The following is a 26,896-nucleotide window of genomic DNA, read 5'->3' on the forward strand; positions in this document are numbered from 1 at the left end:
AAGCATAACAGTGACAATGCAGCGATATGTCAAGAATCTGCATAACTAATCATATGCTAAACAGTTGCAAGTCAAATGTATGTATGAGATATTCAAGATAATTGTCTTTAAAATGATGGTAGTCTCCCATTCGAAACAGTAGTGGATGGTGAGATATGGAGCCTGAAAGTCAAAAGTTCAAAACATTGTTACTCGTCAATATATGTTGAGTGGTGGTGGTTAGTCTATATCCATATTATGCCAGAATTGTAGGTGCTGGAATTTCTTTCGCTAACATCCCAGAATGCATTGCTTTTGCATTCACCACTGTTCACTGTCTTGCCTGCTCTAGACTGAAACACCACATCACTGCTATGACAGTCTGGAGTCTGACAGGCAGGTGAGGAGGGGTAGAGGTTTAAAGGTCCATCTCTATTTCCTGTAATCCGTCTCTGTGCCTCTTCTGCTGGAGATGGATTATGCTTGACAACAGGCAAGTAATATAGAAGAGAGACATCTAGCTGCTGGAGCTTTGAAGTGATTTTTCAGGAGGAAAATAACGTTTTTAAGTAAAGTGATTTGCATATTATTTATCACATTAACTATCAAATGAGGTCAAGTTGTCTGAACCGACAGTGACCCTTTAACCCTGCTTCAATTTTTATGTTAGATTGTAAATATACTTGTCTCACTCATCCTGGAACTAGTCCATGATTGTTTTTTAAGTCATTTATAGAATTTTTTTTTTTTTTTAAATAAAACCATTATTCTGTATACACTGCCACTTCTAAGATCAAAATATTAGAAATAAACATCTCTATAAAACTTTTTCTTTAGTACAAAACTTTAAAAACACAATGAAACGTAGTTCGGACAACTACAGCCAATAGTCATTGTATAGGGGAAAAACGGGACAGTTGATAGTCTAATTCAGTATATATTAAAGGGGTTTTCCCACCAACAAAGTAAATTTTAATTAATAGATCTTGGAATAAAAATAAGTTGCACAATTGGATGTGTTAAAAGAAAATGTTCTTGTGCTTGTACTGTGTAATGGCTTGGCAGACGAGGAAGCAAAAGAGTGTATACAGGCAGGACAGCACGGGATCACATTTGATTCTTTTTGTGGCAAAACATTTCACTGCCCATTTTTATGCAATGTCTTCCCAAAAAGAGAGAACCAGCTGCGACACCATGCTGTCCTGTCTGAATACTATTTTTTGCTTCCTCCCCTGCCAAGGAGCTGTGGTATGATCAGACTATGTCCGTGCATGGTCAGACACAGCCATTACACAGCAGAGGCACATTTATAAGATTATTTCAGCACAGGAACATTTTTTTTAAACACATCCAAGTGTGGAAATTATTATTATTCAAAGATCTATTGCTTAAAATGTTGATTAAAATTATCTTTGTTCTTGAGAAAACTTCTTTAAGGAGTTTATCCTATATGCTACATTTCATAGTTTTTTTCGCAATCGTGATGTATTTTAAAAGTCAAACATATTTTTTTCTATTTTTACAGACCTCGCAGGTGAGGTGAATGACCAAGTTCAGGAAGATAAAATGACTTGCCTAAGGTTATAAAGAGTTAATGTTAGGTATTATATTGCAGTCTCCCACATACAGTGATAGAGTTGAAACCACAAGGACATTCCATCATCTAAATGGCCGTCCCTTGTGTAAGGCAGGACTTATGTATAATGTGTACAATGTATGAACTGAAAACAGAGTCATTTTAAGGTCTTTGGTTACCTTGTTTGGTATTTACATGGAGCATAAAAAACAGAAATTGCTGTATCAGTGATCTGCCATTGGAAAATTCACATCAGTTCAAATCAGTCTTGAATTTAAAGGTAATCTGTTAGTAGGATCAACCCTCCTAAGCCATCTAAGTGGGCATGTAGGTCAAAGGATCCAATGTTTTATTCCAGAGATATCCACATTTTTCCTATATGTAAATGAGCTGTTAAGATCTATGGGCCGAACCCAGATCTCCATAAGAATCTGCCTCCTAGGATTATTTTTAATGAAAGGGAGCGTTACCAGTGTGAAACATGTAGATAAGGACAACAGACTGTCAGTCATTACATGTCTCACCTTAGTAAGGTTTCTTTTCATTTAAAATAGCGTACAACAAATTGCAAATCATTTAAACAGATTTTTTTTCTCTTCAGCAATCATGTTACATACAACAAGCACAGGCATCAGTTGTAAAATTCTCCCTGAAAGGTGCTGATTTTTAAAGGGGTTGTCCACTACTAGAACAGCCTTTTCTTGATCAAAATGTTTGGCCCTGATAAAATAATAAAGCCTATACACACCACCCATGCCGGCACAATTCTGGTGGTTTCTTTACTGATTCTTCCCAGGGCTCTCATGAGGTTGTTTTGACACCTGATCCCTGGCTCCCAATAAGCGCTGGCATCACTGTTCCTGCCTTTGGATAAAACAAACATGAATAGGAAATCTGAAGGCGGAGACAGGGATGCCAGCGCTGATTGGACACCGGTGTCACGTTTCACAACACCACACAAGAGCCCCAGGGAGAGACGAGTGCTGACACTGCGGGAATGGCGCCGGCAAAGGGGAAGTGGAACGCCCGCCAGGGCTGTGGGGTACCCAGTACTGGGTCCGGTACTCACAAGGGGATGTCACGGTGGCTGCGACCCGGTCCGTGGGCCTGGGTGCCCATGTTAAAGGGAATGTCCTTCAAGGGGTTTTGAATAAAGTTTGTGTTCATGATGCCACCTGTGGTATTCGGTCAGTGGGGACCGACGCTGCATAAAGGGGTCCACTGGGGTGATGTTAAGGCAGCTAAGATGGTATAGCTTCCCACAGGTGAAGTATGTCCCCAGGGCTCCCGGTGTATAGATGAAGATGGTGAGTGGTGCAGTAGAGAATGAGGACACAGGTTTGCAGTCTCTTTACCTGGTTTACTAAAGACTTCAGGCAGCCACAGTCCAGGGCACCAGATCACAGGTACAGGCAGGGTCCGGCCGGTTTGGAAGAGAATTCAGAATCCCCTTTACCAGATGGAGTTAAAAACCTTCCTCATAGCACGGTGGTATTGTAGTCCCTTACTGCCTATGGCTTTTGGCAAGGTCCTCACAGTTCTCTCTGTCCTCCATAAAGGTGGGACACAAACCCGTATGTGCCACTGTGACTCCTGGGTATTAGGGCAGACAGGTGATGTGTAATTCAGCTGTCTTGCCGGTTTCTGCTGTAAGTCTTAGAGTCCCTCACAACCTCGGTCTTCCGGCTACCGGTAAGCTGTGCTCTGCAAGGAGATAGCTCAATCGCCACTGTTCTCCCCAGTTATCACTCTCCTGTGCTTCCTTCACCTGCACACTCACTAAACAATATTCTTCCTTCCGTATTCTCTCTCTTTCTCCAGGAGCTGCAGCAACTCTGGCTACATGGCTCTTTCAGTCCATCCAACACTCAATGTCTTACTGCTCTCTCCTCTGTCCTCTGACATACTGCCTTCCTTTCCCTCCAAACCAGAATATAGGGAAGTTCCCCTTAATCTGTGTTCAGAGATCCCACTTCTGGCCTGGAGTGTGAACATGCTGTGTGTATTGTGTTTACCTGATAGAAGAGATCCTTCATGACTTCCAAGCATGACATCACTCTCCCCGTCACAGGAGTATAATATTATTTTATCATGGCTAAGGGAGGGGTATAAGAAGGAGTTGTCCAAGTAGTGGACAACTTCTTTAATGATTTAAGTCTCTACTTGGTGCAACTTCTTGAATGTTGCAGATCAAAGTTTAACAGGAAATGTGAATTAACTGCTACGATTCTGGTACTTCACACAGCTCACTAGTTCCTAAAATTGTTAACTCACAGTCCTTGATTCGCTATGAATTGCAAATTTTGCAAAGCCCCCAATTGCCATGGAAAGACATGTGGAACACTGAGGTCCCTAGGACAGTTTCTACTCCCTTTCAATCTCTTTAATGCAAACACAACCTTAGTGTTGACAAAGTAACCTCAGGATATATGGCTGTAGGTAGCTGTTTTTCACTACTGCGCTGGCACACACTGTCTGTGCAGTTAAATCAGTATCTTTTGAATTTTTCTCCCTACCTCTATCTCGAAGCTGTGAGATGTGATGTCCTCTCACTGTCCAGATTCACCACAAAATGGGTGCTGCATTTCCTGCCTCTGGCTCCTCCCACACTCCAAGGACATACTGATAGAGAACTTAGATTGTGAGCCCCAATGGGGACAGTAATGATGATGTCTGTAAAGCGCTGCAAAATATGATGATGCTGTATAAGTGCGCATACTGAAAAAATAAATAATGTGGAAGTCCTCATTGCCATCCCTGAGGTCATGTAATCCTTCTCTGGATGATGCAATCTTCTACTTTTTGTAAAATGCCTGAGGACATTCCTTTTATGATTAGTGTAATTCGAATTGCAAATTCTTATAATTCGCCAGATCCAACGAAATTCCTAAAATTCACCACAAATTTGATTAGCTCATCTGTAATCAAGGGTAATGAAAGGGTTAACTAAATTTCCTTTTGATCTAAAAAGTGAAGGGTTTATGTTCTATTCGAAGGGTTGCTAAAGAGAGTCCTATGTTTTGTGGGACTCCTAGGATATGGAGGCTTTGGGCAACTGCCCAGTTTCTCACTTCCTACCATTACTTAGGATCCAGAAAAGATCAAAACAGTAAAATCGCCGTGACGCTTTAATTTTTGAGAGATAATGTACAAGTTGGTACTTGCCCTCTATGCACTGTGGGAGGGAGTATAAGTGCAGGAATTTTGAGTTTTCTTGTAACAATTCCTTTTTTAATACCGGCATTTTCATAGTAATATTGAAGTTTACCATGAACTGACATTGATGAGACTTGTGCCAAGATCTTTGGAAAACAGTAGCTTCAGAGCACAGATCATGATCTCAAGAGCGTCTCACAGTTTGTATACCTGTGGAGCCTCCCCTTATTTACCTGCCACTCTGGATTTTTACAGTATTATTGATTTAATGTCAGGACTGAATACATTTGCCAACCAACCTTAATTTATCAAATATTTGCCTCTGTGAAACTAAAGGGATATTGATTTGTATGCCGGGGGCGAAGTTTCCACTGTTTACTGAAAAATCATTCCAATGACTTGTGGTTCTATGTATTGACAGGCTCTACTGGATACAACAGCAGTTACAAATGGCATTGTACAGGGAAGGCCTGGCAGCGAGATGGAAAGGTATTGATCAGTAGGTCGGTTTCGGTAAGGGTGAAGGGATGTGTCATTAACTCTTGCGAGCCTACCAAAACTCTGGGGAGTAATGGCTCAACGCCACTAATAAAGAATTAACTGGTTATAACATTACTGTAATACCTTCACTGTGCCGGCAGCAATGATTATAGGGATGTAAAATAATTACATGGGATTATATTTTGCACTTTTGTTTAATAAAAAAAACTGTTATGCTAAGTGAATTGACTAAATGTATTAAGAATTAATAAGTAGCTAAAAAATAACTGGAAACAAAAAAAGCATTTAAAAAATAGAAACAAAAACAGGTGAACATATGAACAAAATAGTCTTTAACAAAGACCCAAATTATAAGAAAAATTTCGAGTAAATTACAAATAGGTTGAAAAGACCAAAAACTAGACAAAAATAAGACTCAAATATTAGCTATATCTCCTGACTTTCCCATACATGAGTGTGTTCCTGGCCAATTATGTGTTTTCAAAAGAGGAGAAGGCTGCCGCCAAACAACTCTGGCAGCAGCTTATCTCTCCTGACAACAAAAGACTGTTGAAATTTTAACTGTTTAATTTGGTCATTAAAAATTCAAAGTTCAAACAATATATTTCACTGAATAAATCAACACGTTACATGATGAGCCGAATTAAAAAAATAAGGCAAGCTAATAGAATTAATAAAATCATGTCCCCTAAAGGTACCTTATTATCCCACCCACCGGATATAGCAAATACATTAGCGGAATTCTACTATGAATTATATAACTGAAAACTTTTACTCTTCTCCAACCTAAGAAATCTGACATTGAGAATTTCCTGTCAACTATTGATCTACCCAAATTAACTTTGGACAATCTGAAGACCTTAACATCCCCTTTTACCCCTAAAGAGATCAAGAATACCATCCAGCAGTTAAAATTATTTAATTCACCTGGCCCCGATAGATATGGAAACGAATACTATAAATCATTTAATAAAATTCTATCCCCCCAACTTTCCCAAACAGAGCATCTACTTCTGGTTCATTTCCCAAAGAGATGCTGGAAACCACAATCATCTTAATCCCCAAACCAAAATCAGACCCAACCAAAGTTACTAATTATAAACCTATCTCACTTATTAATTCTGACCTGAAAATGTATTCAAAAATATTATCAAAAAGATTGAAGGATCTTCTACCAAGCCTAATAGATAGAGACCAAATCAGATTCGTCAAAGGACGTCAAGCAATGGATGGGACTAAAAGAATAATTAATACCATTAAACTACCCCAATCTTGAAAAACCACAACAGTTATTATTACTTTAGATGCCGAGAATTCTTTTGATCGTTTAAATTGAGACTATCTAAAATCTTCTCTTAGTAAATATAGTTTTTCGGAAAATTTTGTTTCAACCATCATGGCCCTCTTTACTAAACCAAAAGCTAGAATTTATTTGAATAATTATTCCTCAAATTTATTTCAAATCTCTAACGGGACCAGACAGGGATGCCCCCTCTCACCCCTTCATTTCATTTTAGCAATTGAACCCCTGGCACAACTCATCAGGCAGAACAAAGCTATAAAAGGAATCGAAACTCCATCCCACAAATTCAAAATCAGCCTCTTCGCTGACGACATGATTTTAACTTTAACTAATCCCCAGGATTCTCTTAAGGAATTACAAACCACTCTTAAGCTTTTCCCGGAAGTCTCTTATTTTAAAATCAGAGAGAAAATTGAAAATATTACATTTCCACTTGAATGATTCCCAAATTAAAGAAATTGGTAGCATCTCAGAACTATGTTGGACAGACAACGAGATTGAATATCTGGGTGCCACTATCTCTAGGAACATCAATTCTTTGATGTCTACCAATCTGAAGTTATTATCCGACACTATATCCAGTGACCTTTCATATTTTGAAAGCCGGGTTCTGTCTTGGTGGGGAAGGACTTTAGTGATTAAAACTTTTATCCTCCCCAAAAATTTGTATATTTTTAGGACTCTTCCCCTTAATATCTCTAGTTCATATATTACCAGTATCCAGTTAACAATCAATTTGTATATATGGAATAAGAAAAAAGCAAGGACTCCCAATAAAACTCTATATAGGAGCAAGGCCTTCGGGGAAATGGGTCTACCTAATATATCCGTCATTTATTTGGCAAATCTTATAAGACAAAGAATTTACTGGGTTTCCAATGATGAAACACCGTCATGGCTTGATTTGGAATACAAATTAAACAACTACAGACCTCCGAGGGAGCTGCTCTTTAGCACCCACAACCACCAAATTTTTGCGGCCACTTTATACGCATGGAAGAAACTTTCCAAAAATCAAAAAGGTACCAATAAAACGAAATTGCTACTAAATTCCCTAATATCCCTAGCTATGACAGTCCAAAACATTACATCCAATCCTCTCTGGTCGGATCATAATATTAAAAGGAATAAAGATATACACGACAGGGACAAATTCGCCAATTTTAGTAACTTAAGGAAAGATTTTAAACGCCCTTCGTCAGCATTTACACACTCCTTAATTCTCAAGGACCAGATTCAGTATTATTTACTCAGCAAACCATTACTCTCGGAAGCAACCACTAACTTGTTAAGCAACATTAAGGATAAGATCTTCTGGAGTAATCAAAGCATATATAAGTGGTTCAATGAGGACACAGAAATGACTAAATCTTCCTATATGGTTACATGGGACAAAGAATTAAACATCACTCATCTCCTTGAACAACGGGAAAACGCTATCTTTTGTTCATATAAATCAAATATTTCCTTGATGTTACAGGAATCTTATTTTAAGATTCTAACAAGATGGTATTACACTCCAGCTCGTCTGTCACACATTAATCCAGACAATTTACCCCTGTGCTGGAGAGGTTGTGGTCGCTACGGGAGCCTTTTACATATGTTTTGGCAATGCCCCAAAATCAAATCCCTATGGGCTCAGGCCTTTAAACTGATAAATAGAATTCACGATGGTGAAGTCACAATTACTCCATAAATGGCTCTTTTGTCATTGGGGATGGACACCGTAAACCCTTCATTGAGACCTATTACAATCCATATTTTTTTGGTCATCAAAAATGCAATAGCCTTCCAAGCCCACCCACTTTTTCTGATATTATTGACAAAATTAATTTGCATAGATCTTATGAGCATAGATTTGCAATTGTTCATGACTATTTTGATAAATATGTTAAGAAATGGGGGAAATGGTTGGAAATTTATCTGGAATTAGTGAATTAATGGAATGGTGTGTGCTAGCTTAATTCAAACTCAAATGTATTAAAATTGAGTGTTAATATTTATATGTTATATGGAACCTGCTAGGACTTTTTAGTCCTCTCTGTTGTTATGTTCCCTTATCCTACCCTGACACCCTTCTTCCCCCTCTCTCCCCTCCCTTTTTTTCCTCCTCCTTCCCTTAATATGTATGTTAAAATTCAATAAAAATTATTGGAAATTAAATTTTAACTGCTTAATCATTTTCTCTTACAACAATATCTGTGGAGAACAGTTAAGAGGCCCCCATATAGCTGAGATGTTTAGCCGGATCTGACAAAATCTACAGGTTTGGCCAACTTTCATCCAAGTTGTATGAGTTCCTTTATCGGTTTACTGTCTAGTACCACATACTGGCATTGGCATGCTGACATTCTTGTTAGCCACCACTTCAGTGCACCTCTGATTTAGAATGTAACTGGTTGACACTGTTATGTGTCCACAGTACAGTTGTAGAATGTTGTAGAAATTCATTTTCCTACCCAAGCCCCGAATCTGAATTCCCTAGCCAAGGAAGAGTGGCTTTTTGGCATCCTCCTCAAGCACCCAGTGCACATGCCTCAGTCATCATACCCTGCATCAACACAATGCTTCTGTATATGAAATCCTAGGAGGATAAGTTTTTGATTTTTGTTAATGTAGCCCCTCAGCTATCTATTTCCCTGTTTCTATTCTCTGTATACGATACACCTTGTCAAGGGACAGAATAGGGCTTCATCTTCAAGTTATCTTTGACAGTAGCAGACATAGAGGGGCCTAACCCTGAAGCCTGTTAACTTATCCTAAAATAATTTTGTGCAGGCTTGTTTTCAGGTGTCACAATATCCCATTGTCTACAAGAAATAGGGATGTAGGCCATTATGGATCCCTCTTTTTCATGGGCCCCATGGCAACTTCTAAATTTGCTCGTACTACCCAACTCTCTCAAAGCATCGAGAGGCTCCCTGAAAAAGGAGAGACCACCCAAATCCGAATTGACAAATCTCTCTTGCTTTAGTGAATCCAACCAAAACATCTTGAAAAGAAGAGCTTCCAGAAGGGTCTACTGAGAAAAATGCTGAAATGCTTCATCTTTAGATAGAGTCCTGGCATCCAAACAGGCATTACCGGATCATGAAAAAGTCACGAAGGGGGCATCAAGGAGATGCAAAAATGATGCACCTAAAACCCATTCCCTTTAACCTCTCCCATCTATCATTGAACTTGATGGACATCTGTCTTTTTTCAAAGAGTGTATAGGCTGTGACATTAAAGGTCATGTTTATAGAAAAAATTGTCTCCTCCGCAATTTGTGCTCCATGGTCAATAGCCCTCAGGAGGTCTTCTGTAAAGGTTGGCAGTATGAACTTTGCAACTAATACCTTGGGGGAAATAGAGAATGACTGTGATGATGATGAGTGTGCCATGTCCCTGAAAAAGTAGACAGAATTAACATTTTTATGCAGATAAGTACAGTTTTAGAGGCCAGGGAAACTGATCCTAAAAAAGCTTCCAAAAACTAATTGCACTCAAATACATACAAACATACAATAGAGGACATGTAAAACCAATTCCAACAATTTTGTAATTGTCACACTAATCTCAGCCTCCAGCAAGGTGCGTTAATGGCTCTAATGACAATGCCTAAGTTTTTTTCAAAAAAGCTCTGCACTGGTATGATCATATTCATTCTCTTTCATAAATATATAAGAGGGAGTGAATCAATACTAATGTAATCAAATTCGTTTAGAATTTAAAAACTTGATTCCAGCTCACCTAGTAGCTCTATGCTCATCCACTTGGGGCTCCGACATTGGCCTCGCCCTGGCCTCGCCCTGGCCTCACATCAAGGAAAATAGAAAAAATTGAGTAAGACTGCTTAGTGCTTTAGGCCATGTGCACACGTTCAGTATTTTTCGCGTTTTTTTCGCATTTTTTCGCTATAAAAACGTGATAAAAATGCGAAAAAAATGCAAAAAAAACGCTAACATATGCCTCCCATTATTTTCAGGGTATTCCGCATTTTTTGTGCAAATGTTGCATTTTTTTCCGCGAAAAAATCGCATCGCGGAAAAAAAAGCAACATGTTCATTAAATTTGCGGAATTGCGGGGATTCTGCACAACTAGGAATGCATTGATCTGCTTACTTCCCGCACGGGGCTGTGCACACCATGCGGGAAGTAAGCAGATTATGTGCGGTTGGTACCCAGGGTGGAGGAGAGGAGACTCTCCTCCACGGACTGGGCACCATATAATTGGTAAAAAAAAAGAATTAAAATAAAAAATAGTCATATACTCACCTTCGATGGCCCCCGCAGTCTTCCCGCCTCTCAGGTGCATGCTGCCGCTTCGGTTCCTATAGCTGGAGTGTCTGAAGGACCTGCGATGACGTCGCGGTCTTGTGATTGGTCGCATGACCGCTCATGTGACCGCTCACGTGACCGCGACGTCATCGAAGGTCCTGCACACACACACCATCTATAGGAATGGACGCCGCTGAGGAGATCGGCTGTCTGCAGGTGAGTATAACCATTTTTTGTATTATTTTTAAACATTCTATCTTTTACTATTGATGCTGCATAGGCTGCATCTATAGTAAAAAGTTGGTCACACTTGTCAAACACTATGTTTGACAAGTGTGACCAACCTGTCAGTCAGTTTTCCAAGCGATGCTACAGATCGCTTGGAAAACTTTAGCATTCTGCAAGCTAATTTCACTTGCAAAATGCTAAAAAAAACGCGAAAAAAACGGGAAAAAAACGCAAAAAAAAAAAAGTGGATTTCTTGCAGAAAATTTCCGGTTTTCTTCAGGAAATTCCTGCAAGAAATCCTGACGTGTGCACATACCCTTAATGTACATTCTGACTGATGACAGTGGGGGACTGGGAAGCCAGCGAAAGACTAAACACCTAAGGGGTTTTACAATTTGAGGTTAGAAGAAATCAAAGCATAATAAAGAGCTTTGTATGACAATCTAGGCTTATTTGATTCAAATTTTTCACATTGAATTTCCCTGCCAAATTTGAGCAAATTGCCAAATTCAAACTTTGTCGGATTCACTAGTCTCTACAAATAAAGTAATATGGGAAACCTCCATCGTGCTAATGTAAGGAGTAGAACCCAGCTAGGCTTCCTCTGTGACGGGTCCGTAACCATTAGGGCTGTCACCTATGTTGCAGGGGGAAAAGCTTAAGGCCCCAGACTGGTCCCGGCAGTTGAGAAAAGAGGGTGTGGTTAAGCTGAGTGAACTGCAGCGTGTGATTAATCTGACAGTTACGGCGGGTACGTGCAGCGCACAAGAGGTCAGCGTAGAGGCTCCTAACGCAGAGTATCGTGAGAGAGCAGCCCTAAGACTTGAAGGCCAGAGGGCGATAAACGGAGACTGTCGTCAGAGCCTGGGAACCGATATCGCTGACACCTCTGACACCGCTGACTGTGAGAAAAAGGGTCCGTGTATGGGACATAGCTTCGCAGACCGGAGAGTCGTATCAGCCGTTGTGAACTTTATCCTGATAAGCTTCTGAACAGATCCCACATAGGGGAAACCGCCGTGCACGACAGAGACATTGCCTTGTGTATTCCGTCTCCTTCCGGACTCAAAGTCGGCAACAGGACCACAAGGAAACATCGCCCATGACAGGACCTAAGATGCCATCTTCTCCAGGACCCAGGACACCATCCTCTCCAGGACAACGCCGAATTTCCACCGCGTCATTGCCTTGGCGCCACTGTTTGCACACAGGGAATATACCGAGGACTGCGTCGGATTGATAAGTCTATTTCCTCTGAACGTATTGTCTTAGTTACTTGTTTTACTACCATGTTCCAAGTTACAGTAATTTGTATTCTGAAATTTTCCTCTACTTCTCCCTGCATGGAGTATCCACTGTAAAATTAAATCCCCTGTTAACCCTTGCTCTGACTATGTTCCATTACTGCATTACCTATGTGTCTGCTGTCTCCTTACACTACCACATTTTGATGTCTCTGTTCTCCATTTATAGTGTTGAACCAGTCTATGTAATATTAGCTCTACATGGATTGAGGGCCAATCCAAATTTTCTTCCAAAAAGAAAATCACGTTTTCTCAAGGAGGAGACATTTTGTTAATGAGGAATGAATTCACAAAAGCTAAACGTGTTGTAATCCAGCTGAGATGAGCTGTAAAGTACATTGTCCTCAGGGGAAAAGAAAGAAATTTGAGCTTGGACAGTGTCCAAATGCCCCTATGTACGGGAACACCTGAGTTCTGCAAGGAAATACCTCTGTCTATCAAGACGCTTTTTTAGAAAAAGACACCTGTTTGCTTGGGTGTTACCTGCACTTCTTCTACCCGCTTGCAGGCTTTGAGACACCTTTTGTCTGTGAACATGCAAGGCTTTCAGGGCAGGCAGGAATAGTCAAAGTAACTTTTCTTGACATTATAATATCATCACCCCCCCTCCCTATACTTAAATGGAAACTTGTAACTTTGCCATGAGAAAATCACACATTGGCAAGCGAGCATGAATAATCAAAAGCTGGAAATGAAAAGAAACTGAAAGCATTGGTAATGGGATTCAGATAAATCTTCTTACATGGTGGGTGAGAAAGACGTCTGCAAAAATTTATAGAAATGGAATGATATGTGAGCCGTCACTTTCTCTATCTAGGCTCAACTTGCATTTATTCTACAGGAGGAAGGGAAGAAAAGAAGTTGTCCACTCGTGTGGTGTTGTGACACTTGACACCAGTGCCACAGTCTCCACCTTCGGACAAATCGGCAATAAAGAGGAAGCCAGGGATCAGCTGCCGTCCGTATTTCCTATTCATGTTCAATTTGGCCAAAGTGACAGGGACGTCAGTGCAGATTTGGTAGCGGCGTCACCAGTGGCGTAACTTGAAACTCATGGGCCCCGATGCGAAAGCTCCAACGGGGCCCCCAAATATTTTAAATCTTTAATAGCAATAGTCTTTTTCTATAGGCCAAAGGGAATTTTAGGGTCCCTTAGGCTCCAGGGCCCGGGTGCGATTGCAACCCCTGCACATGTTGTAGTTACGCCCCTGGGTGTCACGTGTCACAACAACCACAAGAGAGCCCCGGTGAGAATGAGTGCCGATACTGCCAAAACGGCGCCGGCATGGGAGGTGAGTATAGACTTTATTATTTTATCGGGACATTTCAATCAAGATGGGGTTATTCTAGTAGTGAACAACCCCTTTAAAGGAGACCCAAATGTGAGTAAAAAATTCGGTTATCACATCATTTTACCATAAAGACCACCCAGTATTGGTAATCTGTGATAAAGAGGTCTAAGGCTAGGATCGTATTTTCACTCATCCGAGAGAATTGGTCCAATTGTGCAAATCACACTCTGACCAGAATTGAGTTTGATCAGAGTATGACCACAGTGTGATCCAATTTTCTTGGATGAGGAGAAGATGAAAGAAAAAAATCTCCATCTTCTCCATTCTGTCAGTCCATGAAAATTGGATGTCATCTGTGTGCAGCCCAATTTTTTCAATGGAGTCATTTAATTGTACGGCTGAATGCTATCCATTAATCGGATCCAACTCGGGCATGCTGTGAATTTTTCTTCAGCTCCATAGAATAACATTGGTCCAAGTGTGATCCAATGTTTTGACCGAAAATCAGCCATGTGCATGAGGCATGAGCCCTAATAAAGGTAGAAGATAAATATTTACAGTGTGATTATGTGTCACAATAAATGCCATCTATGAAACTTTAAATAGGTGGCACGCAAATATAAAAAAACAAATGTTTTTTTCCTAAACCTATGCCACTTTTGCAACAAGCCATGGCTGGAATTGCAGATCTGCCCTGTTCAATTTTATGCTATTTTTGGGGGTGCAAAAACATCTTTTCAAGCTCAGTTTGGTGTGCTGGATCCAATTTTCAGGCATTTTTTAACTACATGTCAAATTTTACTATCAGTGTGGCATCAATTTTATTTTGAAACAAAAAGTGTAAGCTTCTCCTAACCCCTTAAATAGTACAAAATAGGCAGAGCTTGGACGACACATGGATAGCACATCCGTTTTTTTCAGCGACCCAGTAATTAAAATGGGTGAATTTGATCTGTAAACTGGATAAAAATCAAACGTGTCCTGTTTTTTTTTTTTACAGACACTTGGTTCAATACTGCTAAATCAATATTACTTTGTGCCTGTTTTTTGCCTAGTTTTTGTTTTTTTGCTCCTTTTTTTCTTGTTTGCTCCATTATAATTTTTCCACTCGCGTTTTTTTTAGCTTGTCACTATGGGCAGAGTTTAGAATTTCCTGGCATTTTCACCTTATTCACCATTTGCAACTTTTCAAAATTTGCCACAAATGTATGCCATTCCCAATACCCCCGCCCCCCCCCTGGAGTAATTTTATGCACAACAGTAATTTTTGAGTAATTCTTGCATCATTCTGAAAAACATGTAACGTTTTCTCTAAAAAGTTGCAAAATTGCTTAACTTTTAACTTTGTTACTTTGTGCAAAAATCTGGAACTGTGTACACCATTTTGATGAATTTGGCGCAAATTAAAAATTTCAACAAAGTCCACAAACTAAAAAAAAGAAAAGTGAATTAAAAAAAGGCCTGCAAATGATGAATTGGGCCCAGGGTCCATAAAACTCTCCGATATGTCAACAGTCTTATAGACAAGAATGGGTCTGTGTAAAACAAACGTCTAAATGAAACCTTACCACATGAACACACCTCTGGAAAAAAGTGAATAATTTTAGACCTAAAACAAACGTCTAAATGAGACCATACCATGTGAACACACCTCTGGAAAAAAGGGAATAATTTTTAGACCTAAAACAAACTTATAAATAAGACCATACCATGTGAACACACTTCTGGAAAAAAGAAAATAATTTTTAGAACTAGAACAAATGTCTGAATGAAACCATACCATGTGAACACAACTCTGGAAATAAGTGAATAATTTTTAGACCTAAAACAAACATCTAAATGACACCTTACCATGTGAACACACCTCTGGAAAAAAAGTGAATAATTTTTAGACCTAAAACAAACGGATAAATAAGACCATACCGTGTGAACACAACTGTTGAAAAAAGTGAATAATTTTTAGACCTAAAACAAACATCTAAATGAGACCTTACCATGTGAACACACCTCTGGAAGTAAGTGAATCATTTTATAGACCTTCTAGATTATTGGAAGCCGAATTTAAGAAATTTTGCTGTATATAACAAAGATTGTAACTGTTTATAACTACTGGAAATCACAGAAGAACATCAGCAGAGAATTGTGAATCTGGAGACATGGGTCCAGCACGGTTATCCTTTTTGGCATAGTTTGACTGTGAATTAGCACTTTTAATATTTCATGGCAGTGACATATCACTCTGTCTCTGTAGTGACATTAGCTCCCATGAATAATCATGAAATAAAAAGAGATAATTAATATTTAACTTTGCCAGAGGGAAGTACTTACCGAGAACCATCTTTTTGTGCGCAGCAGCTGATATTTGTCAGCTGCAGGGCAGGCGTAATTAGATGCACCAGGCAGTGGTGACAAGGAGTTGAAAAGCAGCTTGTCAGCTCTGAAGTGACCTACAGCCCATGATTAAATATAGAATAAGGCGCTCTGCAGCCACAGGTGTGTTATTCATTTTTTTCATACCTGCCCTGTCTTTTATTCCAAAAATGTCCCATGATGTATAGGCAGGTGCACACTGAACTTCCTGCCCTTATCATGACATCTCAGAACCTCGCTCACAAAGCGCATCATCACTGGACGCTCCGCAGAGCTAAATTTGTCTATCATATTCCGAAACATACTCTTTATTTCTTGATTTCATGATGATGAGGATAGTTAACTTGTCTTACCTGCAGAACAATAGCAGTTTTGGAGATAAGCTTTACTACAGGCACCTGGACATAGGAAAAATAAATATTAATTTACACTGGAGAGTTTTCTAGGCATGCTCTGTGAACTGTGCAGAGGTCATTGTGCAGGGAAGAGAAGGAGATATGTTGTCACCGTGATCGCGGTAGTAGATCTTGTGTTTTTTATATTTATCCATCTTTATAATGAAGATGTTACCTTTCAATATAATCCCAATTCTTTATTTTTGTGCATAAACTAATAGAACACATCCCCTCTATAAAGCGCTGTAAAGCGCTGCGGAATATGTTGGCGCTATATAAATAAAATGATTATTATTATTATTATTAGAACACATGAAAATTATCAACTTAGTAATTAGTGATGGGCTGACCCATGGATGTTCGAGTCCATTGGGTTTGGTCGAGCATTTAAAAAAAAGCTTGGTCCGAGCACAAGAACAGTACCCAAACTTGAAGCCTAACACGCCCCATTCAAATGAATTGTGGCCTCGAATGGCCGGGGTTTCCAACACTGTCACCTGTGTGATAAGGCGAGAAATACCGGCTCTGAAGGGCGGTAAGTTCGTTATCGCCGGTCTGAGCACTGCGGTTCCCATGCTGTCACACATATGACAGCATGTGAGCCAGCAGCTCTGGCCGATGGTAAAAAGGTTACTGCCGGTCACAGGCGTCAGCTGATGAGAGTACTACTCTCATCATTGTATGCATGGTGTCGCTGATAGCAATGGTAACCAAGTTACTGCCAATCAGAGCAGTCTTTGTCATGCTGCCACATAGTTGGACAGCATGGCAAACATCGGATGTTCAGGCTGCCAAACCCGAACAGTAACACAGACTTCAGGGAGAAGTCCGTGTTTGGAGTCTGTGCACGGACACTCAATGTTTAGTATGGACCCACAAACTTTACAGTTATTGTTCGCTCATCCCTTTTTGTACTATATCTTATCTGAGAAATCTGCTTCCTTTTTCTTCTGGACTGATCATTCATGGTCAATATACTGAATTCTCAAGCAAAATCTGTCATCACTTAATACAGACTTACCCACTGTTGATATAGGAGCAGGGTTGGCATTAGGGGAAGGCGGACTAAGCAGCTGCCTAGGACCCCCCTAGGGGCCCCCATCCAGTGGCCACTATGGGACGTGTGAGTCAGGGGGGCCCGGCGCCACCCCCACCCCTGCATCGCATATTCAACTTATCAGCATCATAGATGATAGTTGAAAGCAATGATGGAGGAGAGAGCGTCAGATGACGCTTCCTCTCCCATAACTCTCCCTCTGCTGGTAAATCAGTGGGCACACAATGACATCACTTCATGCGCCACGCTGTGCCAGCAGCGGAGCTCTGCAGAAGCCAGAGCAGTGGGAGAATGACGAGAGATATTATGTTTGTGTATGTGTATATGTGTGTATGAATTATACTGTGTGTGTGGGGGGGGGAGCTGCATTAGACTATGTGGGGGGAGAAGGGGGGCTGCATTATAGTCTATGAGGGGGGCTGCATTATACTCTGAGTAGGGTTGCATTATACTGTGAGGGGGATTGCATTATACTCTGAGCCGGGTTGCATTATACATTATATTAGACATCAGTTAGGTGAAGTAAATTAATTGGCTGTGAACTTCCAGGATCTTTCTAATGGCACCGCGAGCGTGAGAACTTTCTCACGCTAATGGTGATGTCAGGTAGGTTTTAAGAGTTCACCACGAGATGCTCAGCAGTGGAAGCAGACGCTGCTCATTGTCTCTACTGGATGGCAGGCTGTATGGTCACATCATGCATCCATGCAGCCTGCCATCTAGATGTAGCGGACCTAGACCCATCATGGGACAAATGGATTATTATCTTCTCAGCAGACAGGTGAGGAATATTGTTGTTTATTATTTTAATTCTCTTACAGGTAACAATGGCTTCACTGGAATGGGGGATGCTGTAAGTATGATTTAATTAAGATTGACTAAAGAAACCTGTGTCATTCTTTAAATTAAAAACTTTTTTTCTGTGTGTGTTTTTATACAATATAACTATGGGGTTAGTAATGGGGGCGAATTATAGACGCCTCTCCATTACTGACCTCCTGGCTTGATGTCACCTGACATTACAAAGGTGATATCAACCCCCCAACTATTACCCCACTTTCCACCACATTAAGGCAAGTGGGAAGAGTGAGGCTAAATGTCAGAATTGGCAGATCTCAAAGATTTACCTTTTCTGAGGTTGCTGAGAGCTGATGTTTTTAGCCTGGGGGGGGGGAAATATCCATGGCCCCTTCCTAGGCTATTAATATCAGCCCACTGCTGTATGCCTAGCTTTTGCTGGTTATTAATTATAGGGGGACCCGGAGTCATTTTTGGGGGTGTTCCCCATTTTAATAGCCAGAAAAGGTTCAGTATACAGCTGTGAGCTGATATTAATAGCTTTGGAAGCTCCATGGGTATTACCCCCTTTCCAGGCTATTAACATCTGCCCCAGCTATCAGCTTTCCCTCTGCTGGTTAAGAAACTTACACGGAAGTCCACGCCATTTCTTTCAGAAAAAGAATCTTTGAATAATTAAATACATGTACAGTTAAGGTACCTTCACACTGAACGATATCGCTAGCGATCTGTGACGTTGCAGCGTCCTGGCTAGCGATATCGTTGAGTTTGACACGCAGCAGTGATCAGGATCCTGCTGTGCCATCGTTGGTCGGAGCAGAAAGTCCAGAACTTTATTTCGTCGCTGGACTCCCGCAGACATCGCTGAATCGGTGTGTGTGACGCCGATTCAGCGATGTCTTCACTGGTAACCAGCTTTCCTGCACTGTCAGCGCCGGCCAGCCGTAAAGCAGATTACAGCAGTGACGTCACCGCTGTGCTTTCCGGCCGGCGCTCACAGTCAGTGCAGGAAAGCACAGCGCCGGGGGACAGACACCGGAATGTAATTATGTAGTGTTTGTTTTTTTTACATTAGCACTGGTAACCAGGGTAAACATCGGGTTACTAAGCGCCTCCCTGCGCTTAGTAACCTGATGTTTACTCTGGTTACCCGGGGACCGGCATCGTTGGTCGCTGGAGAGCTGTCTGTGTGACAGCTCTCCAGCGACCACACAACGACGAAACAGCGACGCTGCAGCGATCGGCATCGTTGTCTAGATCGCTGCAGCGTCACTAAATGTGACGGTACCTTAAGCTGCACAAGCACTGTACTAATTGTAGATATCACTGACATCTTTACATCTATCCTATGTGTATGTATTGTATGTAATCTATCTATTCTATCCTGTCGGGTCCAGCTGTGATTTTACTGTGCACGGCAGATAAATTGCCGGCTTTTCATCTATCTATCCATGCATCTATCTATCTCTTGTCTATCTATCTATCTGTTTGTTTTTAAGAATATTTCCTTTGAAAATTATGTCTAACTAACAGAGAATTGCTCTATGTAAAAATGTCATTGCAATTGAACAGCAATCACACTGCACTCGGATCTAAATCGGATGCTAGGTGTTAAAAAATCGGATTGTACTCACATGAAAAATGCATGACACTCGTTTGACTTTGCAGGAACAAAATGGGACCAATTTTAAAATCGCTAGTGTGTCTCCAGTCTTACTGGACTGTTTGCCGTCATTTCATTTTTGATACAATCACTGTTTTTTCTTCTGCAGATCTAGCTGTCCTCTTAATGCTGAGCCCTGTATAACCTCGCCCACAAAACAGATTGGCAGGTTTCTGTGTACACTGTGTATTGACAGAAAGCTGCTATCATTGGTGGGGTTTGGGTTACACAGAGTAATTGTCAAGGAAGCTCGAGACACCTAGTCCTATAGTGATAATCTCCTGCTGATAAAACACTGATTGTATTCAAGCAGCAACACGCAGCCTGTAAGGCTACGTTCACATTTGCCCCTATCTTTAACATGGGGGGCGCATGGACATGCGCCTGTATGCGTTGTAATGCATTTTACGATGCATGCGTCATATTGACGCACAAGATAGGGCGCAGAGGACGCTACTTGTAGCGTTTTCCCTGCGCCGAAATTCCTGATCTTTACTATCTTATGACAACGCATGCGTCGTAAAACGCTGCGTTGTGTACATGCGTTGTTGGTTGCGTCGCCGACGCTGCGCCCAACAGCGCAAATGTGAACGTAGCCTAAGTGACACATTGGTGTAATCAGAGTCTCTGCCCCTAAATCATGCTGCTCTCTGATTACATAGCAAAAACTTGCCAACAAATTCCCTTTAAGGGGGTTCTCCGAGAATATGATATTAGTTATCTTTCCATAGAAATCAGATTGGTGGGGGTCCGAAACTCGGCATCCTATCAATCATCTGCTAACAGCTAAAGTGAATGTGTAGTGGTTGTTACTGGATACTGCAGATCAGTTCCTATCCAATCTTAGTAGAAATTTTGAAAAAATGTTTACGGAGCTTTTTTGTGTATTATTATTATCATCTATATTATATTTATTTATTAAGTTTGCGCAGAAGAAAAGGAAAACATTGTTTATCATTTTCAGCTCTAGTGAAAGTGATATTTAACTATTTGATTTCCATCTTCAGTGCAGTCCTTAAAGGTTTTGCCTTTTTCTTTCCTTCCAGCTCAATTATTAACCCATGCATGCATGAATCTGCATTGCAGCAGAAAAGTATTTGTCCCCAGGCTCTTAATTTAGGAAGGCAATGAAGACATTAGTCGAGGCGGAGGGAAACATACAAGTTTACAAATTAAGCAAGCTAACCTTTAAATCAAAACGGGCTTTAATAAGTAACATATGAAGGTCTGAACTTACAATGCCCCAGATACTGCACAATAAATGTAGAATCCTAAATGCCAAGCTAATGATGCTCATCCCCTGTACTCAACCGCCACAGAATGGAAAAGAGATGTATTTCGCTGCAGAAAGCATATGCTTTATGTGTGATAATCTGTACATTGTGCAGGGCATCTAAATCATATATCACACCTCCCGCCATAGAGCAGCACACAATAAGGAAGAAACATGTGCTTGCCTGAAGGGTAGCCATTTAAATGAAACACTCCTGGCGCCATTCAATGGTAAGCACAATATAAAGCAGATGTATCGTATGGATGTAAAGGTAACATTTGATATATAGATTTCCGCCAGCTTTTTTCTTTGTGAGTTTAGAGTTTTGTTGTCATCTGCTTCAACTTCTATGATTTAAAGAAAAACAACTCATCTTAAAAAAAACTAAAATTCAACCTCAGATATGGATTTAATAGTGGTGGATTGAATAAAATGTAAAATAAAGAGGCAATAGACAAAAGAATACAATTATTTTTCTTTTCTGCTGGAGAAAATCTAGAAACATAAGTATTCATAAGGGTATCATTTTTTTTTAATGACTTGTCTTCCACTTGACTACCTCCACTACTGCGACAATCCCGTCTCATTTAGAATTTTTACCCCTGTTAAAAAAAAAAAAAGCTTTTTCTCACCTCCTGTGCCAGCGCCATTCTGGCAGTGTCGGCACTCGCGGTCCCGAGGTTCTAGTAAGGTTGCTATGACACGTGAGCCCGGCACCCAATCAGCGCAGGCGTCACTGTCCCCGCCCTCAGATGTGTAAGTAATCCAGAGGAAGTCACTTCCTGTTAATTTCTTATCCATCTGAAGGCAGGGACAGTGACACCAGCGCTGATTGGGCATCGGACTCACGTGTCATAGCAACATTACGGGAACGCGAGTGCCGACACTGCTGGAAAGGCGCTGGAACAGGAGATGAGAATAAGCTTTCTTATTTTATTGGGGTCAAACATGGGGAATGAAAAGGGGTTGTCTAAGTAGTGGACAATTCCTTTAAATATTATGAACTTTCTAATGGAGACACCTCTGGTAGCAAAAAGAGAGATCCAGATGTCAGCTAGAATGAGCCACAGAAGTTGGCGGCAGTAGAACTTTTCACCTACGGGAGAACTATGGAATTACATGGTGGCCACTGAAATAAGTGAGTTGCCATGTAATATTTGATCAGTCTGAGTCATCAAGATCTGGAGATGTTACTAGAATTTACTCAGGGTTAAAGGGATTGTCCATAAGCCAGTGACCACAGATTACTAGTTGGAGACACTTGGTTTGAGGTATCCCCCCATAGGAATCCTAGATGTGGGAGGTCAGGAGGAACAGCTTATGGATGAATGGATTGTTATTTGTTACTATTAAAAATTGTATGGTCAACTTTAAAGAAGTGTCCCACTACTAGATAACCCCTTCAAGAAGGTGACAAAAAAATTGCTACTCTCAAACCGGTGCCACTCTTCTGTGGTCAGCATTGTATCTCCCATTGTCTCCCCACTAGATGTTGATCTCAGCAGACCAGCAGGAGACACAGTGCTGACTACAGAGGAGTGGAGGTAGCCTGGAGGGTGATTATCCATTTTTTTCCTCCCTTTGCCAATTAATAAGGAGTTGTTTTATAATTGACAACCCCTTTAAAGATGGCCATAAACTTTCAATTATAGGAAGTGTAAATCCAATAATTGTTACTATTGAGATCCCAGACCTGATTAAAAATGGAGAAATTGAGACATTCCAGACAGAAAGTGAATGTTTTTAAAAGGGAGAGAATGTAAGCTAGAGAGTCATGGGGCTTATCTTTCCTTAAGAACAAAGGACTAGCAATTGAAATTCAACATGAATGATCCTTCATGTCCCTAACCATCTTTTTGGGGTAGAGATGGGAAGACACCATGTACAGAAGACAAATGTGAACCTCTGCCATCTTAGGTTAGGTTCACATTGCGTTAGGGCAATCCGTTTAGCGCTAGCGGATTGCGCTAACGCAATGTTTTTTAGGGGCCACGTTAGGGGTCGCGTTAACGTCCCCGCTCTCGCAGATCCCCGATCTGCGAGAGCGGGGAACGGACCTCGGCGCGCCGCGGACGCTGCAAGCAGCGTCCGAGGCACGCCACAGAAGAACGGCACATCGCTAGCGCGAGCCGAAAAAGGCACGCGCTAGCGATGCGCTACAGGGAAACTTCACATTGCTGTCAATGGGTGCGCTAACGGACCCGTTCCACGGCGTTAATTGCGACATTTTCGCCGTGCAACGCTGTCCGTTAGCGATCACCCACTAACGCAATGTGAACCTAATCAGTTCAGGACCTCAATTAAAATGAAAACAGTCTATACTCAGTTCCTGACAAAATCTAAGATAAAAACAAAATGAGCAAAAACCCTGCAGTATATAAACAACAATAGTGCAGAAAAATAACATAGGGTACTCATTTAACATAATTTTGATTAAAAAAAATGTAAAAGCCATCCCACCATGTCAAGGTGACCCTATTTGGGAAAGTCCTGAACTCTAGTATTAATGCCTTACCATATGTAAGGTATTCACGTAGCAATGAGCATCGCAAAACTATGTGCTGCTACACACGGCCTAACAGTCACACTTCCAGAGGCAGTAAATTGTAATGAAGGTCCATATGTAGGACCAAAATGTTAACAACTATACGAATTGCCAATTAAACTTGTTGCCATTCACTAAACTTTCTGAGTGCCAAGTTTTTCTATTGGATTAGAAAAGTTAGAAGTAATGAAGGGAGGAAGGGAATAAGGAAGGAAGGGAGGAAGGGTGGGAAGGAGGAAGGATTGAATTGAACAAGGAAGGAAATAAGTGAACGAGGATGGGAGTGAGAAAGGGAGGGAGGAAGAAAGAAAGTGAGAGAGGAAGGGAAAGAAAAAGGATGGTGGTGAAGGAAGCAATGGAGTGAGAAAGGAAGGAAGCAAGAGAGGGAAGGAGGAAGGAAGGATAGATGGAAGGAAGAATTGGAATGTGGGAAGGAGGAAGGATTGAAGTGAATAAGGGAAGGAGGAAGGAAGTGAGAAAGGAAGGGAGGAAGGAAGAATGTGAGGAAGGAAGGAAAAGATAAAGGATGGTGGTGAAGGAAGCAATAGAATGATGAAGGAAGGAAGGAAGAATGGGAGGGTGGGAAGGAGGAAGGATTGAAATGAATAAGGGAAGGAGGACGGAAGTGAGAAAGGAAGGGAGGAAGTAAGTGAGGAAGGAAGAAGAGAGGGGAGAACGGAAGAGAGGGAAGTAGGAACGGAGAGAGGAAAGGAGAAAGGGAGGGGGAGGAATAGAAGATGGAAGGAAGATAGTAAGGGAAGAAGAAAGGGTGGAAGAAAGAAAAGGAGGAGGGAGATAGAAATGAAGGAAGAAAGGAAAAATGAGAGAAGAAAGTTAAAATTTGATTATCTTGTACATTATTAATATGGAAGTCAGAAATGTAATAAAACAATACAGAAATTACATTAAAATTCAGGACAATAGTATATATACCTTTAAAAGATCAGTAACTATTTTTTATGTTACATAACGTACATACTATACATATAATTAGTCCATATTATGTCCGTAGATCACGTCAGCATTCACGCAGCTGAGGGATAGTTCAGCGTTCTGTGGCCGTTCTACAGGTGATTTCCCTGAAGCTTCTCTATCGCTTACAAAAGAAGTTGGAAAAAAAATGCAAAACTGCCCATGGGGACAACTGACGATAGTTCCACCTGAAACCATACACCTGCTGTGAAGGCTCCTGACATGACAGATTATTCTAATCTGAAGGGAAAAACTTTGCTCCAACCAGAAAAATTGTCTTTTTACATTCTTCTGATATATAAATGAGATATAAATAAGATAGTGACACAAAAATACAGCTCCATCACATTTATCATGGAGATTAGAAATTGTCAACGATGCTTTACATTCCAAGGAACAGAGTTGATTTTTGTATTGTTTTTGTGCTTTTTTTCTCCTTTTTCGATTGCTGCTTCTATTGTGCTCCATACATGAGTATAGCATTCTAAATAATATTTTTTCACTAACTATATGTGACACAGCCTGCTGTATCCCACCTTGTCATTTAGTGCTGTGGTGATATGAAACAGTCTGCAGACCTAACGCACATTAAAGAAAAATTATAATTTTTCAGTTGCAAAAAGTTAGACCGCCTGCCGCATCACACGTTGTCATTTTGTTGGGTTGAAATTAAGCTGTCTGTAGATCTCATGCACATAACCCAAAAAAAATTTCTGTTGCTAAACGTCACACAGTAGCGGCCCTAACTTTTAAGTAGTTTGTAGCACCTAGTGTGTTATAGAGGCCTGATCCAGAGGCCACAAAAAAATTCTTCTGTACCTAGTGTCATACAGTAGGGGATATCTCATATTCAAATAGTTTGCAGCATCTAGTGTGTTATAGGGGCCTGATCCAGAGGCCACCAAAAAAATCTTGTGTTCTTAACATCATAAAGTAGGGGACATCTGACTTTGAAATTGTTTGTAGCATATCTTCTTTCTCACACAGGCCTCATCCACACTCAAACAATTCTTTCTTCTGTAACTAATGTGACACAGCACTCCATATTTCACACTGGAATTTACTGTCGCTGAAATTCAGCTGTTTGCAGAGGTTGTGCAGAGTTTAAAATCTAATTTTCTGTTGCTAATACTGTGCTCCTACAACACTATCTGAGCAACATGCCTGTAAAAAAGCTAGGCCGTGGTGGAAGGGGAATTACACTTGGTGTTCAAGGTGTACGTGGGATAGGTAGTAAGATTAGTGAAAGCACTAGTGAAGCAACAATGTCACGTCTTATGCAAAGACATCTGTCAACTTCTGTTACTGGACAGGCTACTCCACTACCTTTCTTTGGAAGATGCACAGTGGTACAACTTGTTGATAAAGCCCAGAAATAGCATGTGCTCGAGTGGATGGCAAGCGCAGCTTCAAGTGGAATATCCTCCACTTCCTCCACCTCAACATCATAACCAGTACAGTCCACAGAAGTGGCACCCAAATGCCCCTTGCTTCCCCCTGTGTCCCAACTCTCCAACTGTACAAATAACTATGAAACCACAGATGGGTGAGTCTGAAAAGCTGTTCACACAATCTATGCCATGGTCATCAGAAGTGCAGTCAAAAGCTTCACAGAGTCAAGAGGAGTAAATCTGCACCGATGTCCAAATTTTATTTAGCTTCGATTTGTGGCAGAACAAACAGCATCCTGACCCTTGTCATCAGATGTTAACCCCTGGGGGGAAGTGATCCTGATGAGACTCAGACATCTAAGGCTCATGCGGACTGTACTGTGCTGTCAGGGCAGGAAAAGGAGGAGGGCGGCTCCATGGGTGAGGAATGTGATAACACAGAGTATGATGATGATGAGGTGTTAGATCCTAGTTGGTATTAACATAGAGGCACACAGCTGAGCAGGTCATCTGAGGAGGAAGATGAGGAGGTTACATCGTGCCGTACGTTGCAGACACATAGTTAAGCAGCCACGACGAGCAACGCATCCTCAGACACAACTGTGGCTGTGACCAGCAGCGTCCGCAGGTCTGCAATTCACAGAGGTGGCAAGGGTTGCCTAGCCTGGGCCTTTTTTTGGACACTGCAAAGAATGAGCCAATTCACGCAATCTGCCAACTTTGCAAAAAAACTGAGTAGAGGTAAAAAGTGCAGTAATGTGACTACTACATGTATGAAACTTCACATGCACAACTCAAGGAATCCCACTGTGCTAAAATGCAGACCAACGGAC

The 26,896-nt window shown here is 41.0% G+C and overlaps 1 long non-coding RNA gene across 2 annotated transcripts in view; it reads right to left on the minus strand.

The window, feature by feature from the left end:
- The window catches only part of LOC143810169 (uncharacterized), a 119,852-nt gene that overhangs the window by 76,993 nt on the left and 15,963 nt on the right, over nucleotides 1-26,896 (minus strand). For both annotated transcript variants that reach the window (XR_013222684.1, XR_013222683.1), the window contains exon 2: nucleotides 16,323-16,367. This is a non-coding gene — a long non-coding RNA (uncharacterized LOC143810169). The remainder of the gene's footprint in view (nucleotides 1-16,322; nucleotides 16,368-26,896) is intronic.

Source organism: Ranitomeya variabilis, chromosome 2, assembly GCF_051348905.1.
Source record: "Ranitomeya variabilis isolate aRanVar5 chromosome 2, aRanVar5.hap1, whole genome shotgun sequence".
Lineage (NCBI taxonomy): Eukaryota > Metazoa > Chordata > Amphibia > Anura > Dendrobatidae > Ranitomeya > Ranitomeya variabilis.